General features: G+C 42.8%; 1 protein-coding gene and 1 pseudogene across 1 annotated transcript in view; both read left to right on the forward strand.

The window, feature by feature from the left end:
• Window positions 1–1,251: 1,251 nt before the first annotated feature.
• LOC135221263 (uncharacterized) lies at window positions 1,252–2,298 on the forward strand (annotated as a pseudogene).
• Window positions 2,299–3,332: 1,034 nt separating this feature from the next.
• LOC135220880 (zinc finger protein 40-like) overlaps window positions 3,333–20,175 on the forward strand; it is a 260,085-nt gene continuing 243,242 nt past the window's right edge. Inside the window, exon 1 of the mRNA XM_064258487.1 lies at window positions 3,333–3,411. The gene's annotated coding sequence lies outside the window, so the exon portion shown is untranslated. The remainder of the gene's footprint in view (window positions 3,412–20,175) is intronic.

The raw sequence follows: 20,175 nt of genomic DNA on the forward strand, positions 1-20,175 counted from the left end.
AAATCTGTTTTCAGGTTTGCAGTTTACATTTCGTGCCAGAGGATATTATATGGGAAAAATCCTGTGTATGACAAAAATACTGGAACAACCTCAACTACAAAACTGAAAATACCACAACTTCGTGAAGGTGCCATTCCATCTCAGTTACCTAACTGTCCCTCGTATCTGTCCGGGCCATCGCATCGAAGGGAATCTCCAGATTCGAAGAGAGCAAGGAAGGAGCAATCAGCGATGCAGGCTGCAATAGCAGAGAGTGTGGCAATAGACATTTTGTATACAGATTCTAGGCTATTCAGTTCTGTTGATGAACTTGTTGGGAAGCTACAGTTTTTAGATACTCAGCATTGGACTTTGATAAAAAATAATGAGGGACTTTCAATTTGTCGTGTTGCGCAATTCCCGTACCCAAAAATAATTTTATCCCTAATGATAAAGAATAACTGCGCAGTACAAGCTTTCGTTCAAGACACTGAAGTAAATCGATTAGGGAACTTCAAGATTCCCGTAGAAGTTCATGATACTAATACACTTGAAAAGATATTGGATAACTTAAGTAGAGCGGATAGCTATAAAAGAAGTTCAAAAACTTGCAACAGCATTAGTGTTATTCAGTTAGTGATTTCATTTTTATCCATTCTTTTAGATGAACCATCATTCAAACATTCTACCGTACTGAAATTTGTTTGTGAACAACTGCATTTAATGACTCTTAATAAGATGGATTATTCATCTGAGTTAGTGATATTTTCCTCTGTCTTCTATAATTATTCTCCCCAGGGATACAGGCTCTTCAGATATAAGAAATTTCTTATATTACCTGGCTACTCCACTATAAAAAGGGTGTTTGTTTTAAAAAAAAATTCAGTCCGGCCACGGAACAAGATGATACAAATTTCTTGATGTACATCAAAAATAAATATAAATCATTATTGCCCAATGACAAAAGTAGTGATCCTGATGGTTGATGAAATTCATTTTAAACCATATTTTGATTATAAAGGGGGAAATATTGTTGGCTCAGCCTTTGATAGCAGCGAGGCTGCTATCAAAGCGCATTTGTTTTTATGTTACATGCTCTCGTTAAAAGCATTGTCTCCCTCAAGCTTTGAAAAATAAAATGTTAATTTAGTATTACAGATATTTAATGAATATGTGATTCAGGCATTGCTAACTGTGGGTAAACATCACTGCTTACCTTATTTTGCACACGTCTCTGAATATATAAAGATTTTTTATACTTGGTGGACAATAATGAATGTAAAAAGTCCATTTAAAGGAAAAAGACTGAATCACGAATATGCCACTCCTATGACTAATAATAGCGACGACGCAAAGTTTCAGTATCTGAAAGATTTTTATGCTTGGCTGGAAATTTGGGATGAAACTAAAGAATTCGGTGGGACATTAACAAAAGAGACGTTCACAGCATTGAAACATACAACCAATGCGATGATAGAGGTAACAAATTACTGCCTGACTGAGTTACATATGTAGTTTGTGTTGACAGGGAAATTTCAAACTGACAATCTCGAGTCTAGGTTTGGGCAATATCGACAGCTTGCAGGTGGCCACTACAATATTTCTGTACGGCAGGTGTTTGAATGTGAAAAGAAGCTGAGGATGATGTCTGTCTTAAACAAAAATTACCATTCCATGACAGAGCAGTTCATATGTAGCCATTAATGACGAAATTAATTGGAATGATTTAGAAACCACTCATACTGTAAAAGGTAGTATTCTGCGTGACATATCTTTGCAAGTAACACAGAACGATATTGACAATTGCAAAGGGGTATTTCCAATAATCACATATTTAGCAGGCTACTGTTATTCTGTTTACGAAAAAGAGAAATGTAATTCTTGCAAAGAAATGATCACTGGACCGCATGATGAGATCTTTCCAGAAAATCACAGATATCTTTCGGGAATTAGTGGGGCTCTTTATTATATCCTCATGGTACGGCAGCAAATATTGTTATGTACTGTTATATAATAATCAATAGATTAACACAAATACCTCAATTCAGAACTTGTAATGATCAGAGAAATTTTGCCTCAGCACTCATATATAATATTCTTGTAGACGATGAGGCTCTGTTTCCAAATGAATTTTGCGACTAAGGACACAGCACTGAACAGATAGAGAAAATGATGATATGGGCTTCTACAAATGTATTAATGAATAATTATTGTTGTCAGGAAAATAACTCGATTGTAGCAAGCAAAAACAACCAAAAAAAGAAAGTTGGAGACTGTTACGAAAAAATAATACTTCCAGCATTTCAAATAATAATTTAGAGAGTAAAATATGGGTTTGGACGCGCGCCTCTATGCTAGAGATGATGCCATGTCTTCTGGAGACAAAATCTTTGTTCAGACTGAAATCGGTGCGGAGATCGTTCATACTGTATGGATATGTGTGTGTGTGTGTCGATAACGACAATCGTTAAGTGTAAGGGGACCTTAATTGTAACTTCCAGTTAGGTAGTAGCCCACTCAGTAACTCAGTTCGCTTGCTTCTCACAAAACAACATTAGGCGGTGGAAGAAACTGGGCTAAATAAGCAAATAAAGCACTTTTCCTAGGAACACTGCCTTTCCAGCAAAGTTAATCCTAAGCTGTCAAATTTCAAACAGAAACTGAGGTTTTATTCTAATAATGGCAGATAAAAAAAGAAAGAAAAACAGCAAGATGGGGCCAATGAAATCCAAGAAAAAAGGCTGTCTAGATTTTGCTAAAGGCATGGATAAATCAACAAACATTTGATCAGAAAGGCCAGTATACTCAGTTTACATTTTACTCTTGTTTTGAGGTTTGACCGTTGCAAATCATAATTATGTATAATGCGCTGTATCTTGTAATCATTGCATCAATATGAATCTATAGCCTATCCTTCTTCCAAGTATCTGGCTATACTATATGCTATGGAGTGATGGTTAAAGAAAAAACAGTTGGTTGCCATTATCGCTTTGTTCTTCACTTTTAATAATTTTGTAAATGGTGTAGTGATTCTGAATGTGAATTACGAATATAAACTTATCATAGTGTGGGAAATATATCATTGATGAAAATGGTAAAAATTTTATTGCTCAGAAAGTAAGAATTACAGTTTTGGTTTTTAGATGCGAAAATATAAGTAAGTCTTCCCATTTTCATTGTGTTTTTTTTTCTTTTTCATTTTAGGCGATTTTGATTCCCTCTCTTCGAAGCTTGCCAACTTGATTATTTACCTGGCTATTATGACATTGTCTTACATTAGAGAATACAATATGCCTTACATATTTATAATGTATCTAAATTTATGTTTATAACTTTACAAAATTACAATGCCTGAAGTTGTTGGCAATACTGGAACTTGAAGATGCCAACGCTTCAGAGCTCTTAGCTAACCTTCATTTCCTCTTCAGTTCAGTAAGTTTTGGGCAGACTATTTATATGTCAACATATTGAATCAGTTGCTCAATACCAATGTTCACTGTCACGGTATAACCCGAATCAGGATATGTTTTTGCCTAAACGTAAATGAACAATAATTAATTTGGTTGCAAATCTTTGGTTACTAGGCTAGTCGTACATGCATAGGGCCATAGGCCTTCCTGCCCTTGGTCACAGCGGCCAACCCCTAGACATTTTTTAGGCGAATTCAGTGTGCCAGGATACACCTCGTTAATATTTTATGTCCATTGTGCCTCCCCACCCCGCCCTTTTTCTCCTTTGAGAAGATGAAGGGAAACTGTGTACTACCTAGGCTATACCGAGTACCCATTCTGTGTAGGCCAGCGAAGATCAACACAACCTTCCCAAATACGTACAGTAGTTTTTGTGGAATAGGCACCAACTGCCAGCACCACCCATATGTAATTGACTATAACTGATTCACTTAAGGTAGATTCTCGGATGAGCCTTATTCTTACGAGACGTTTGTTTGGTGGCTGCTGATTGGCTGGTACCGGGAGGTAGGCAGCCCCCAGCCAATCAGCGGCCGCCAAACTAACGTCTCGTAGGCATAGGGCTCAACCAAGAATCTACCTTAAGTGAATCAGGTATAGGCTACTTGGATTCTTTCATTCATTGCCAGATAGTTTTTCTTACCGGTGTGCTTATTTTTGTGTGCATTTCTGACCTACTTTATTAGGTAGTACTATAGGCTAGGTATTACCTAATTGTTTTTCCCTTACTCCCAAACCCAAAATTGAAGGAACCGCAAAGGCAGTGTAGCCCTAGTGCCCTCAATGCACCTGAATAGTTGTAATGCTATTTCCACTTTCCAGCCTTTGTAGATCTAAGCCCTTATTCCGTGGAGAACTAGACTATGCCAGTTGACGTTTTTCTATACAGTTTTACCGCCTGAACAAGAATTTAAGATAATATTTTTTCGGCGGGCTGTAATTAACACGTTTCCAGCGATGGGACCCACCAGTGGGTCACACTGTTCTCTCATTTGCTGCAATGTGACCCACCGGTGGGTCCCAGTAGAACAAAATTATTTTTTTTAATTTATATAAAAAAACTTAAACTTTTAATTGCAATTATTATTTTAGTAGATCAGTATTGCTATCAAAGGGTTGAATTATACAAAAAAAATAAAAAAAGTTTTATTGAAATAATTGCAAAGAAAATTTGTCTGACATTCAGTATATAAGAAAATTAGTTTTCCATTCCATTTGCTAATGAAAAATCATATCACTAGTTATGTTTGAGATTGAAACATGATAAACATAGATATGGAGTGCCATCACATGAGTCACCTATATGTGGAAACCTTTCTTGACTTGATTTTGGCCACTTTGGATCCTTCATTTACTGCTAACATTTCGTAGCAGCCTCTGCATTGTTTCCTTGTTTTTCTTTTCTGTCCTGCTTCTTTGAGACAATGTGAAGATTTTCCTGAAATATTCATACTTGATTTTCCTGGTTTGTTTTCTTCCTTCATGATACCACTAGTATAGTATAAGACAATAGATTCCTTGAATGCACGTAATGACATTTTCTTGACAGCAAAGTACTTATTGTAAAGTACCCAAGCATTCACTATAGAAGTACCAGCAATAAATTCTAATGCTACTTTTCTGTACCATTTTTTCTTGACTTCTTCAGAGGTGAATAATATGATGACATTTGATCTGATAAATCAACTCCTTTCTTGCACTTATTATAGTCTAACACACTTTGAGGTTTCTTGATAGGTAAACCAGTCCTTGTGACTTTACCTGTGTTGATAAGAGTAGCATCATGTTCTGGAACTGTTGATAGAGTCACAACATATCTTTTATCTTTCCAATTGAATACTTTCACTCCATTCTTTACTAAGGCTTTAATTTCACATCTCTTTAGTTTTGCTTTTGTAACTGACTTTGGAAGATACTTTCTATTGACTCTTACTGTGCCACATAAGTAAGTCTTCCGCTGAAGAAGATGATATGCTGTGTAAAGTTTTGATACTAAGGTAAAACAATATATATAAAACTGATTGATTTATAGAAATTTAGAAAAGATTCAAACTATGGGTCATATTAGGTCATTCACTGCCTAAGAAAAAAAAAAAAAAAGACAGAAAAGGAAACCCTTACCAAACCCTCAAATATATAAATTACGTATAAATAAAAAAAGACAGAAAAGGAAACCCTAACCAAACCCTCAAATACGTAAATTATATATAAATATTTATTACATGATAGCAGGTCTCATAGATACAGAGTGGTTAGCTACAATTAAAAAAAAAATTCAAGTGGGACCCACCGGTGGGTCCCATCACACTGCAGTAATAGAATTTTCATTCAGATGCAATGGGACCCACTGGTGGGTCACGGCTTTTCTTGCCTCAACAAAGTCTATCTTGTGAGAGACAAGCATGAACAACCTCTCCCCTTGTTGTCTCCTTTGGTGCTGATGATAGAGCAGTTTTACTACTGTCGCAGTACCAGCATTCCAGCCATTATGGCTGTCGCAGGAAACGTGTTAACGTGTAATTTACCTTTGAAATCTATCCTACGGTAAGGGGGACCGATGGGAATGCGGGGTTTTGGGTGGGGTAAAACACTTGGGGGAAGGTTTTGTAGTGTTACTGTGTCATTTCCTCTTATTTATGACATTTGAAACACGAAATACAAGCTTAAATAAAGCGATAAAAAAACCAATAATGGAGCCGTTACATAGCCAAAATCCACTTATTGCTACTGCTATTACGACGCCGAATCCTACTACGCATGCGCCAATCTTACTGCGCATGCGCCGAGATATGAGAAGGCTTTTATAAAGTTCAGATACAACCTTCTTAAGGAGATAAATGATGGGGGTTTTGTAGGGGGTTACATGTATTTAACCAATCCTGATGCATTATTAACCCTACGTTGCGATAGGAGGTTTTTGGGGAGGATTCATGCATTGTTACATACATTCCTTTTCCTCATTTGTTTTGTATTTGTGTAATATTATTTCAAGCTTTTATCTCAGTTCCGTTTATCATAGTATTGTTTATTATGTGCGCTGACTTGTTCTCACTTCATAATGTTGCCTTATATATCTTACAATATTACGTTACAATTGAGGGCAGGCCACTGAAAGTCTCCAGAGGGGTGGGACTAGAAGGCGGTTTTAGGACGTTTCGAGACCTTTCTGTCAATGACGTGAAATTGATGGTATTACATTTTTTGAAATTGTTGGTATTACATTTTTCGTGAAATTGGTATAACATCTTTTCATTTTACAGACATTCCAATTCACACATGCATTTTTTCTCCCTTCTGTTTTCTATATTCACCTTTACATGCCTGTCTGACCCATAACAATTTCTTGTTCTATTAGATTAGGATGGTTAGGTTACGATCCTAACCTCTATGTTATACTTCTAAGATTACCTTCCTTTAAGGGGGGAAGGGGGGGGCGGAGCCCCCCTGGTCAGGCCATGCTCTACTAGGTTAGGTTAGGTTACGATCCTAACCTCTATGTTATACTTCTAAGATTACCTTCCTTTAAGGGGGGAAGGGGGGGGGGCAGAGCCCCCTTGGTCAGGCCATGCTCTACTAGGTTAGGTTAGGTTGGTTAGGTTACGATCCTAACCTATATGTTACACTTCTAAGATTAACTTCCTTTAAGGGGTTCCCCCCCAGTCAGGCAACATGTTCTACTAGGTCAGGTTAGGTTAGGTTGGTTAGGTTACAATCCTAACCTATATATTACACTTCTAAGATTACCTTCCTTTAAGGGGGGGTACACCCCCCCAGCCAGGCAACATGTCCTACAAGGTTAGATTAGGTTAGGTTGGTTAGGTCACGATCCTAACCTATATGTTACACTTCTAAGATTACCTTCCTTTAAGGGGGGGTACAGGGGGCTCCGCCCCCCCGGTCAGGCAACATGTTCTACTAGGTTAGGTTACGATCGTAACCTATATGTTACACTTCTAAGAAGTCCGCCCCCCCGGCCAGGCAACACGTTCTACTTGGTTAGGTTAGGTTAGGTTAAGTTGGTTAGGTTACGATCCTAACCAATATGTTACACTTATAAGATTACCTTCCTTTAAGGGGGGTTATGGGGGCCGAGCCCCCCCAGTCAGGTAACACATTCTACTAGGTTAGGTTGGTTTGGTTACTATCCTAACCTATATGTTACACTTCTAAGATTGCCTTCCTTTAAGGGGGGCTATGGGGATGGGGGGAGCCCACTGGTTAGGTTACACAATTTTTACAATTGTCCTCAACATTTCTTGTTATGTTCAATCACCCCCTGAACTGGCCACTCTGATCCTTGAAACTTGATAATATTCTATTCACTATTCACTAAAATGGCCTTAGACTTGTACGTACTTGATAATTTATACTTAAGTACCAGATGTGTAAATACCAGATGTAAAAAACCGTGTATAGATATATAATATATATTTTCATGTATGTATGGATTATTAGCTCTTATGTAAAATATGTGTCCCTACTGTAAGGTTTCATTGCAATATTTTTTACTTTAATAATAATACACGATAACTTTGGTTTCATAAACATAAAAGAAGCTATGTTTGTACGATTTCACTCAACATTTGTCAAGTTTGATTACCCCCAAACAGGCCTTCCTCATTTCCTATATTGTCCACCCATTACAATACAGTGTTCATGTTTTTTTTTCACAAACGTGAATATTTACCCCCCACCCCATCCTCCCTATTCTGTTTTGTGGTCTCCAGCCCCCCTCCCCCACCCCTCCTTCCCCCCCCTCCCCCCCCCCCCCCTCCCCCCCACCTCCTTCCTCCTGACAAACTTGCCAGTGTCTCACTTCACTTATCAACCAGCCAGATGGCGGAAGCACTCCCAGGCACCTCCACCTCCTCCGGGCCTCATTTCGACTATGCCCCGTACAAGTGTTTACTGTTTCGTTAGTTATAAGGACATTTCAGCCCATTACTTGGGGCAGTATGAAACGTTGGTAATATACTGTCAAGATCACGGCAGTGGCGCACTTTAAAATCCACTTCCACGACCCCAAGACGAGGCTCCATGCCTTCGTGAAAGCGGCTGCTGAACTCTATCCTCCACCCCTTTAAGGTAAGGTTCCTAATCTTTATGTACTTTGTTATATTGTGTTTTAGTGTTCCAAAGGTTGTGTGCTTTTGATGTCTGTGATATTTATTGGGAATTATTTACCACCATATCCCAGCGTGGCTTTACCAACTCGTACCTCTGCCTTCCTCTTCCGGTACCCCCGGCCCCCCCACCCCTTTACCGGACATAAGGCTCCCTGTTAGTTACGTATCCCACACCCCCTACCAGCATTCAAATATGGTGCTTTGTTTACGTTTCATGACCACGAACCAACACTTCGAAGATTGTTCAGTCAAAGTAAATATTACTTAAAATTCTTGTTCAGCAGGTAAAATAACATAGGAAAATGTCAACTGCCATAGTCTGCTGTACCGCGGAATGCGGGCTTAGAATTACCCAGCCTTTTACTTAACATCTTTTCCCACCACCTTTTCTCAATCTTGCTGTCCAACACTTCTTAGGTACTGTTAATGTGTAGTGCACTTGTTAGGTGTTGTTTCAAGATCTTGTGTGTATTTGCCACTTAGGTACACTTCGACACATTGAGCAATTTCAACCAAACTTGGTATACCTATAAAGTTAAGTATAGCTATCTTAGTTTTACCAGACCACTGAGCTGATTAACAGCTCTCCTAGGGCTGGCCCGAAGGATTAGATATATTTTTACGTGACTAGGAACCAATTGGTTACCTAGTAATGGGACCTACAGCTTATTGTGGAATCCGAATCACATTGTATCGAGAAATGAATTTCTCTCACCAGAAAGAAATTCCTCTGGTTCCGCGTTGGCCAAGCCGAGAATCAAACTTCGGACGGTATACATCTAAATTAACATCTGAGAATGAATACTGTGGGGATAAGACATCACTGGCACCAAGGGGGTTGATATGGGAAAGGATTGTTGAAAATAGAAATAACTGAAAATGACAGGTACTGGTATCCAATCCATAGTTTCATACATTCAACTTACCTGTCAGATATATACTTAGCTATCGACTCCGTCGTCCCCGACAGAAATTCAAATTTCGCGGCACTCGCTACAGGTAGGTCAGGTGATCTACCGCCCCGCTCTGGGTGGCAGGGCTAGGAACCATTCCCGTTTTCTAATCCGATTTTCTCTGTCGCCGGTGGTGTCAACATTGTTGTTACTACCTCCTGACTGGAATTCTTTTTTCAACGCTTTTTGATCATCTTTCGACTGATTTTTGTTGACGTACTTGGATCGTTGTTTGGCATTCGCTATCGTGGAATTGTTTTTGGACTTGGCTTTGGATTTTGTTCATGAAACTTACCTGTCAGATATATATAGCTGTATTTTTCCGAATCCGACAGAAATTTAAACACTTACGACACACGCAGTGGGAGTCAGGTGGTTAGTACCCATTCCCGCTGCTGGGAGGCGGGTATCAGGAATCATTCGCATTTTCTATTCATAATTTTTCTGTCGCCGGTGCTGAAAACACCTGTTTTCAGTACCTCCGTCTTAGGATTTTGGAAACTTCATTGCCGCTAAGTATCCTAATTGTCTTTTGATTTATTCACTTGGATTTGTGGCTAGGCATACGCTATCTTAAATTGATTTGAATTTGATTCATTTTTGCATAAAATATCTGAATCTAGTTAGGCTAGTTTCAGACGGGGTTGTCTGCAAAGAATAGGGTGTGGCTACCGAAAGCTTCGGTAGATTCGCACTTGGTATGTACGAGGGGTATGGGTCTTGCTTCTTTGTTGAGATTTGTCATGTAAGGAGTGTGAGACTTTGTCTATTCCGTAAGGAAGACGTTTTATGAATTCGTATGTACGCAATTAATCAGTAAACATGTCTAATTCCGTAAGGAAGACGTATGATTCGTATGTATGCAATAATCAGTAACAAAAGTCAGGGTAGTGAACCTGCTAACCTTCCTGTAGACTTTATTTTGCATAACCCTGTAGTATGGCCTCCGGGCTATGTATATGTCTACGAGAGGTGCTCGCTCTCCTTCATTGCTGTGAAGTGCTACTTCTGTAATTGTTACTCCTAACCCTGCAGTGTTGCCTTCGGGCCCTAAACAGTGTCTGTAGAGAAATTGCCCTTTCTCTGATACTCCTTCGATTCGTAACTTAGAATCGAAAGTGCTTGCTTTAGAGAGTAAAAGTGAAGTGCAGAAGTGCAGTGATACCCCTTGTGTAGTGGAGGGTGCGTCAGATCGGCTCGTTTCGCCTCTAGGCCGGGACCTCTGCTTGACTCCCAGAACCAGGGAGAGAGCATGTCGAAAGCCGAAGGAGGGTTACGAGGACCCCCCTCCCCCACCGATCTGGCGTGCCTTCGGCAATTTCTGATGAAAATCCCCAGACTGCCTAAGTGCGTGCACGTGCACGAATCCTGAAGGATTGCTTCTCGGTCCTCCGAAGCGTCCTCCCCGCCGCAGGGGTTGGAGCTTCTTTCGGATGGACTCGCGCCCTCTAAATAGAAGCTTTATAGAAGAGGACGCTTCACGTCCTCTCTCTCTCTCTCTCTCGTTATGCGTTTCAGTGAGAAGTAAGAAGGCGAATGTCGCCTGAACTCGTGTCCATCTTTCCACCGAGAAATACGTAAAAGAAGTCATAGTAGCAGTAAGCTTTTGAGAGCGGACGCCCAAGCCAGGGCACGCGGGTGCACGCCAAGCGCGCGCCAGTGGACGCCGAGCGTGCGCGCCAGTGGACGCCGAGCGCGTTCCAATGGACGCCGAGCGCGCTCCAGTGGATGCCGAGCGCGCTCCAGTGGACCCGCCAGACGCGCTCCAGTGGACGCCGAGCGCGCTCCAGTGGACGCCGAGCGTGCACCAGCGCACGCCAGGTGTTGGTCGCCTGGCTGAACGTTTCTGTTGAACTCTTCAAGCTCTTGTTTTTCAGATTTGGGCTTAAAGAATTTTTACCTCTACCTTCGATGATACCTTCTACCTCACCTGCAAAGAATGTGAAGTAGGCAGTGCTTCGGAGTAAGCTTAAAGTGAACAGACAACTTCTTCTTCGAAAACCCAGCAAGACATCGGGTTTCGTGAATTCAAGAGGTCTCTGTCAATTAATATTGCTTTTCGCATAGGTGGATGGAGTTAAGGAAAGCTCAAGGGAAGTTCTCGTTTGCTCTACCGCAAGCTTTGCCATTCTGCCAATAAATTTAAGTTGCCACTACCGCAGTCAAGACTTTGCGATAAGGCAGTTACGGGTTATAAAGGCTCGATGTCCTGCACGTCAGGACTCTCGGCAACGTTCAGTAGGATTCTTGCAAAGGCACTCATCAAAAGTACGCTCTTCAGGAAAGCGCAAGACAGGGCTGCCTTTGCCATACTGCCATAAATTTTAAGCTTTAGCAGGCATTAGTTGTGATACGGGAGAGGAAGCTTGGTTGGAGAGTTTCGCCTCTTCCCAGGATAATTTTGCCAGCTTTTTAGCCATCTGAAAGGGCTTTTCAGATGATAGATTTTGTTAGTTCCTAGTCGGGACTACGCTGCCGAATTGAACATCGTCGTTCTACCTGACGTAAGCCCAGTCTCTTAACAGGATTCTTGCCCCTTCCTCGTTTGAGACGGGAATCGGAAAATAAAATGCTCGACTTCTGGATTAACGTTTTGTCAATTCAGTGACTTTCCCCCATTGACAATATACTATCGTTTTTGTCAAGTAAGTGGGTATCCCCTCATTGACAAAATATCTCTTTGTCCCGTAAATGGGTTAGTTCTCATTGACAAAACATCTCATTAACTTGATATTGCGTAAGCGAATAAGCTCTTATTGACAAGATTCGGAAGAGCTCTCATTCGTCATTCGCAGACTCGTACAAGAAATAGACTTGTAGACTACGTCAATGAACGCTTATGTCCAATAAACATAAGAAGCTTGAGCTGACTGCTTCTCGATTCTCCTAAGTTTTGTTCATGAAACTTGCCTGTCATATATGTATGTAGCTGTATTTCCGAATTCAGCTATATATATGTCTGCCAGGTAAGTATGAACAAACTTTATTGTGATATAATTTCATATTTTTATACATTCAACTTCCCTGCCAGATATATACTTAGCTATAGACTCCGTCGTCTCCGACAGAATTTCAAATTTCGCGGCACACGCTACAGGTTAGTCAGGTGATCTACCGCCCTGCCCTGGGTGGCAGGACTAGGAACCATCCCCGTTTTCTAATCAGAATTCTTTCTGTCGCCGGACCATCAACATTGTTGTTGGTTCCTCTCGATTGGTTTTTCTTTTTTCACCGGCAATGATCTTCTTGACCGACTTTTGGTGACGTATCTGGATTGTTGGATTGGCATACGCTTTTGTGGACTGTTTTGTGGACTTGATTTTGGATTTTTCTTTAAATATGTCTGACTCTGGTATGGTTGTGAGACGTTGTGTGAATGTAGGCTGTAAGGTGAGGTTGCCGAAAGCTTCGGTAGACCCTCACACGGTATGCAAGAGGTGCAGGGAGTATGAATGTTCTTTTACTAATACTTGTAAAGAATGTGAGAACTTGAGTGAGAACGAATGGAAGAATCTAACTAATTATTTAAAAAAGTTAGAAAGAGAGAGAGCGAGGAAGGCTTCTCATAGAAGTTTAAGTAGTTCTAGATCTGAACTAATTCCAAGCTTGGGATCTTCCCCAAGGGTAAGTATTGCTACTTCTCCTTCCATTGCAGCCCCTTCTCCTATTGCAGAACCTGTAGATCCAGCGAAAAGAACTTGCAGATCTAAAAGCAGCCTTCAAAATAATGGAAAACAAAATGGCTGCCATACAAGGTAAGGCTAGTGATTTGTCATTAGACAGTGATATAAGTGTCCCCAGGTGTAGTGGAGGGGGCATCTGGTCGGCTCAGCAACGCTCCTAGGTCTAGACCTCTTCCAAGCTCACATGCCCAGAGGAGAAGGAATGTCCGAAAGCCGAAAGGAGGTTGTGGAGAATCCCCACCGATCAGTGTCCCTTCGGCGGTTTCTGTGACACCCCAGACTGCCAAGGACAGCTATTGTAAAAGCGTCCTACGTAAGTGTTTCTCGTCGTCGGGATCTTCATCACCGAGACGTGATTGGAGAGATTCCGATCGATCTCGGCCTCTCAAGAGGAGTTGGAGGGCGCCGACTATTGACTCGAGCCCTGAAAACTTCCCTGAGGAGTCTCCATCGGGAGTTAAGAAGGCGAGGGAGAAGAGCCATTCTTCCAACCAGAGTGAGAAGGAGGCAGGAGGTGGAGGCTATGGACTCCTCCCCTCCTCCTTCCCCTCCTCCCGAAGAGGATAAAGAGGAGGCTACAAAGAAGTTCATGATGGCGATGCAGGAGCAGATTTCGTCATTTGTAGGAGTCCTGTCAAAGGAGCCTCCTAGAAGGAAAGACACTTCCCTTCCTATTAAAAGATCCTCCAGACGTATGGAGGTATCTACCTCCAGGATCGATACTCCTACCCGAGGTGAGGTTTCCTGTACGAACCTGGATGAGACAATCAGACGTCTGGCACCGGCCAGGAGTGAGGAGTCACCCAGGAGGCAGGAGCCAAGAGCCAGGAGTGAGGAGTCTAAGGGGACAAGGAGCAATTTTTTTTTTTTGGAGGCTCACAAGGAGGCAAGAGCCAAGAGCCAAGAGTGGTGGCAATCCAGGCAGAGGCAAGAGCCAGGAGGCAAGAGCCAGGAGCAAGAGGCCAGGAGTCCAGGAAGGCAAGGAGCCAGGAGGCAAGAGCCAGGAATGCAGAGGCAGGAGTCAAGAGGCAGGACAAGCCAGGAGCCAGGAGGCAGGAGTCAAGAGGCAGGAGCCAGGAGTCCGGAGTCCGGAGTCAGGAGGCAGGAGTCAGGAGACCAGGAGGCAGGAAGTCAGGAGGCAGGAGTCAGGAGGCAAGAGTCAAGAGCCAGGAGTCAAGAGTCGGGGACTCGGTCCTGGAGGTTATGACTCTTCGCCAAATGGGAGCTCCTCTCCTTCAGAACATAGGAGGTCTTGGAAGGACTCTTCCTCAAAACGGGGCGCTTCTCCTTCGTCGATCGAGAGTTAGACGAGTTGTCTGACGACCCCGATCCTCCTGCTAATGAGGGACTTTCTAGTTACAAAGTCTTGGCCTCTTTACTACTACAAGAGTTTGGAGATTCTCTTAGTCCTGCAGCTCCTCCTTCTCCTCGTTCGCTCTTTTCGAGCTCAGCTACGGCTAAATCGTCGGCCTTCTTGAAAATGAAGCCTGCGATATCAATGAAGAAGGCACTCCATTCTTTAGATTCTTGGATGGACAAGAAGAAGGAGTTAGGAAAGGACGGTATTCTGCATGCCTCCTTCCAGATTGCACTGGAAAGAGAGGTATTTGGTATGGGACAGGAGAGACTATGGGTCTTTCTTTACCCGCCTCTGCAGATGCCGACTTTGCCAGTTTAGTGGAGGCCTCTAGACGTCACTCCTTAGGATCGGTCAGAGCGACGTGGAGCACTTCAGAGTTGAACCACTTTCTAAAGGGACTTTTTGTCACTTTAGAGGTGTTCAATTTCACATAAGTGACTTACCGAACAGTTACATAGCTTATAGCTTCTTACCTACGGCAGTCGAAATTCAAATTGTTGGCGCCAGCGGCGTTGCTATCTTAAGTATAGGTGATACAAGACCCGCCCACATCGGGAAACCCTGGGTACTGCTAGCCTTCTACCGTCAATTTTCGTTTCTGCCGCTCACGGGGTAACACCTGTGAGATTTTCGCTGCAGTCTCCTGCGTCGCCATTTTGGTTTTGGATTTTGGTTTTTGTTTGGTGATGTACAAGTTTTGGTTTTTTCTTGCCAGTTGCTAATTATGTCAGATTCTAGTTCATCTGCTGTAAGGTTTTGCAGCGCTGGCTGCAAAACAAGATTAGCTAAGTTATGTCACGATCCGCACTCTAAGTGCACTAAATGCAGAGGACAAATTGTAATGGTATGGATGTGACATGTGATGAATGTAAAGAATTGGATGAACAGGGATGGAAGGCGGTTAGATCGCATGCTGAGAAATGGAGAGAAAGATAGGAAGAGGAAGGCAGCTCTTAGGGCTAGTAGTAGAATAGGTTAGAAAACTACTCCTGTTCCTTCGGAGACAAATAAGTCTCCTCTTGCTCTCCTTTATTAGAGAATATTTCTCCAATTATGTCCTCCTACTTCTCCTTTGATTACCCCTGTTCAAGTTGCCCATGTTTCCGAACCCAACACCATTGCCTTGCTTGAGTCTAAGATGGATAAAAAGTTCGAAGTGTTAGCTGAATCATTATGAAGTTAGGAATGTCTTTAAAGCTTTCGTAGATAGTACAGTGAAATCTAGTGCAGTGCAAAGTGTTAATGTTGCGCCTGAGGCGGCGGTTGTTTCCGTTCCCCCTCGACTCCCAGACGAAGGTCATGTGTCCCGCTCCCCCGCAACCGGGAGAAGACATAACCGGAGGTCGGAAGGAGTCTGGGGGAGTTTGCCCACGGTCAGCCGTCGACTCCGTCGACTCGCGGGTGTCGTCCAAAAAGATGGGAAAAGGTGTTAGTGTTTGTGATTCTCGTCTGTCTTCTGATTCGGAAGTGCAATCGCCAGTGCGCAAAAGGCGAGGTGATTTGTGTCCTCGACCGTTAAAAAGACATTCGATTCTTGCGGGTGATTCGTCACCGACTCCTGTTAAGAAGTCTAAGAGGCATTGGAGTCCTCAACTTCGTGTAGTTTTGCTCCGGATGTGATATTTAGTGAATCTCCTCCGCAGTCGCATTTTTCGGCTAAAAGCAATGGCTCTCGGACTAGACTTTGTGATAATTCACGATCGCTCGACTCTCCCAAGCGAGTCGGTCGTCAGTTTCGGCTCGGTCGCCTCGTTTGACTCAGTATACTGTCCAGAGAAGCGTATTCGCTCGTCTTTGTTCGACTCCCCTCGCCGTGAGTCGATAGAATTTCGACGGGTTGTTCGCCTGTGTCGATTGTGGTGCGAAGACTTCACTGTTAGAAAGAATCGTTCTTCGACTGAAAGACCATCGACTGCTACAGTGTTAGACGATTCTACCTTAGCTCCATTTAAGAAGCATTTCCAGGATCTTATGAGTTTGTTGAAATCCTCCACCGGGGTAGAACATAAAGCCTGATTTCGACTCTGCTTCCGTGCAGTCTGAAGAGGAAGCTTTGGATCAAGATGACAAGGATTCGTCGGCTTATTCGAGTCTTCTTAAATTTTTCCTGTCCACTTATCCAGATTACTTTGAACCTGCTTCTCCGTCTTCACCGCCTTCAATGTTCGTTAAAGATAGGAAGACAGCGTATTCGTGTCTACCTAAACTGGTTCTTTTCTCAGTCCTCGAAGCAGGCCCTTAAGGAGTCAACAGAGTGGCTTTCTAAGAAGAGGGAAACAGGTAAGGCTTCGTTTGCTTTCCCACCTTCTAAGCTTCAGAGTAAAGCGTATCGCTTCTACGCAACTGGAGAAGTTCCTTCTTTGGGAGTGTCTGCCTCCTCCCAGGGAGACTTCTCCGGTTTAGTGGACTCACACCGAAGAGCAGCTTTTTCGTCAGCTAAAATTTTGTTTTCTTCTTCAGAGCTGGACCATTTGGTGAAGAATATTTTTAAAGTATTTGAGGTATTTAGTTTTTTGGACTGGACTATTGCCTCTTTAGCTCGCAAGATTGAAGACTGTCAGTCTTTAGAAGAAGATTTTGCCACAGACTGGTTAGGAGTTTCTGTCCTGTGCGGATAAGGCTGTTAGAGATGGGTCAGGAGAATTAGCAGCCCTTTTCACAATGGGAGTGATGAAGAAGAGAGAAAGGTGGTGTTCTTTCGTGTCTAAAGGAGTCAAACATAACCAGAAGTCGGCTCTCATGTTGCTCCTCTCTGTAAATCTCATCTTTTCCCTGAAGAAACCCATTCAGCAAATTCTTTCGGATTTAGAAAAGAAATCTACTAATGATCTCCTTCTTCAGTCTTGCCAGACGTCCGAAAAGAGCCTACTACGACAGGAGCTAAGTCTTCTCCTCTTCAGAAGCATCCCTTTCGAGGGAATAAACCTAAGTGGCAACGACCCAGGACTAATTTGCGTCCACAGTACAAGTCCTCAAAGAAACCTCCCCCCAAACCTTCGGACAAGTGAGAAGCCGTTCCTTCACGTGCAAGTAGGGGCAACGACTCCATCTTTTTTGGGAAGAATGGAGTCGAAGAGGTGCAGAGCAATGGGTAGTTCAAGTTCTTCGAGAGGATACTCGATTCCTTTTGTTTTAGATCCTCCTCTCTCCGATACACCAATCAGCTTAACAGCATATTCTCCAGGATCAGAGAGAGCTTTGGCTTTAGCAGCAGAGGTCAATGCACTCATCAAGAATGGGAGCAATAGAGGAAGTCCTCGACAGTTCTCAGGGATTCTACAACAGACTCTTTGTAGTTCCCAAAGCCTCGGGAGGTTGGAGGCCAGTGCTAGATGTAAGCGCATTGAACCTTTTTTGTGCTGAAGACAAAGTTCAATATGGAAACAAATCATTCTGTGATGTCGGCACTTCGCCCAGGCGATTGGATGGTGTCCCTGGACATGAAGGACGCCTACTTTCATGTCCCGATTCACCAGAGTTCAAGAAGTTCCTGAGATTTGTGTTCAAGAAGGGAGGACGTATCAATTCAGAGCCCTTTTGTTTCGGCCTTTCGACGGCCCCTCAAGTATTTACTCGTGTTCTTGCTCCATTGGGGAAATGGCTGCATATGTTGGGCATAAATGACAGCATTTTACCTGGACGACTGGCTTCTCAGATCGGGTTCGAGGACACAGTGCGTGAAGGATTTATGGAAGACACTGTCATTAGCGAGTCAATTGGGAATTCTCATAACCTGGAGAAGTCTCAATTAGTGCCGTCCCAGAAGATCCCCTATTTGGGGGATGATTCTGGACTCTCAGACTTTTCGGGTTTTTCTGTCCCCGAAAAGAATAGAATCTTGCCTCAAAAAAGTGAGCCAATTCCTGAATCGTCAGTCCTCCTCCGCCTTGGAATGGATGAGTCTTCTAGGGACGTTATCATCAGTAGAGACGTTTGTAAAGTTGGGTCGTTCTTCACATGAGATCTCTTCAGTTTTATCTCAAAGCGAGTTGGTGTCGGAAGTCTCACCAGACACGTATTCGTTCCCAGTGTCGGAAGAGATCAAGAACGACTTGAGATGGTGGATGTCGAGGGAAAGATTGCAGGAGGGTCTCTCCCTGACATTAAGGAACCCAGACGTAGAATTATATCTCCGACGCATCGGACAGAGGTTGGGGAGCTCTCCTAGGGACCAAAAAGATCTCAGGATTATGGGCAGAGAAAGAGAGGTTGAATCACATCAACATGAAGGAGTTGAAGGCGATTTGGTTCGGTCTGCAAGCATTCGCTCCTTTGGTCGTGGGAAAGAGAGTGGCAGTATACTCCGACAACACCACCGCTCTATCTTATATCAGGAATCAGGGAGGAACCCATTCATTCTCCCTCAACAAAGTCGTAGAAGATCTCCTTCTCTGGTCTCAAGATCGGGTATATTTCCCTCGTTCCGAGGTTTGTACAGGGAAGTTAAATGTACTGGCAGACGAACTCAGTCGAGTAAACCAAGTTCTTCCACGGAGTGGACATTGCAAGACAAAATTTGTCAGGAACTGTGGAAACTTTGGGGAAGACCTTCAGTGGATCTGTTTGCCACGTCGAGGAACAATCGACTTCCGATCTTTTGTTCCCCTTCAGTTCCAGATCCTCTTGCTTGGAAGACCGACGCAATGCTTCAGGATTGGACGGGTCTAGACGTTTACGCCTTTCCCCCATTTGGAATGATCAGAGAGGTGTTGAACAAGTTCCTCTCACATCAAAATGTGTCAATGACGTTGGTAGCACCATTCTGGCCCAGGAAAGAGTGGTTTCCAGACCTTTCTCAAGTTGGTTATAGACCATCCCAGACTTCTTCCTCAGTATCCTCGGCTACTCAAACAGCCCACTTCGACAGGTATCATCAGAATTTTGTCCGCTCTGTCACTGACAGGGTTCAGACTGTCCGGAAACTCGTCAGAGCTAAGGGGTTTTCTCGTAGAGCGGCAGAGGCTATTGCTAACTGTCGAAGAAGCTCTTCTGCCAAGCTTTACCAATCAAAGTGGGGAGTCTTTAGGACGTGGTGCAGAAGACATAATTTCTCGTCTTCTAAAACCTCTGTGACAGAAATAGCTGATTTTTTGCTGTACCTTAAAGAAGTTAAGAACTTGTCGGTATCGACAATTAAAGGGTACAGAGCTATGCTGTCCTCAGTGTTTAAGCATAGAGGGCTTGACATCTCCTCTAACCAGGATATTGGAGATTTAATTAAATCTTTTAATACAGTAAAAGTATCCAAGAATGGATAGTGTGGACTGGAACTTGGACGTAGTTTTAACTTTTCTGATGTCTTCACGATTCGAGCCACTTCGTGAAGCGTCTTTGAGAGATGTAACGAGGAAGGCACTTTTTCTCTTCGCTTTGGCTACAGCAGGAAGAGTGAGTGAGTTACAAGCCATCCACAAAGAGGTGGGGTTCAAAAATCGTAATGCGGTTTGCTTCTTTTGTTAACGAATTTTTAGCAAAGAACGAATCTCCCTCTAACCCATGGCCTAAATCTTTTGTACTTAAGGGATTATCTAATATAGTGGGTCCGATGGACGAAGAATATTTACTATGTCCTGTCAGAGCTCTGAAATGTTACCTGTCAAGGAC

Source organism: Macrobrachium nipponense, chromosome 2 (assembly GCF_015104395.2).
Source record: "Macrobrachium nipponense isolate FS-2020 chromosome 2, ASM1510439v2, whole genome shotgun sequence".
Lineage (NCBI taxonomy): Eukaryota > Metazoa > Arthropoda > Malacostraca > Decapoda > Palaemonidae > Macrobrachium > Macrobrachium nipponense.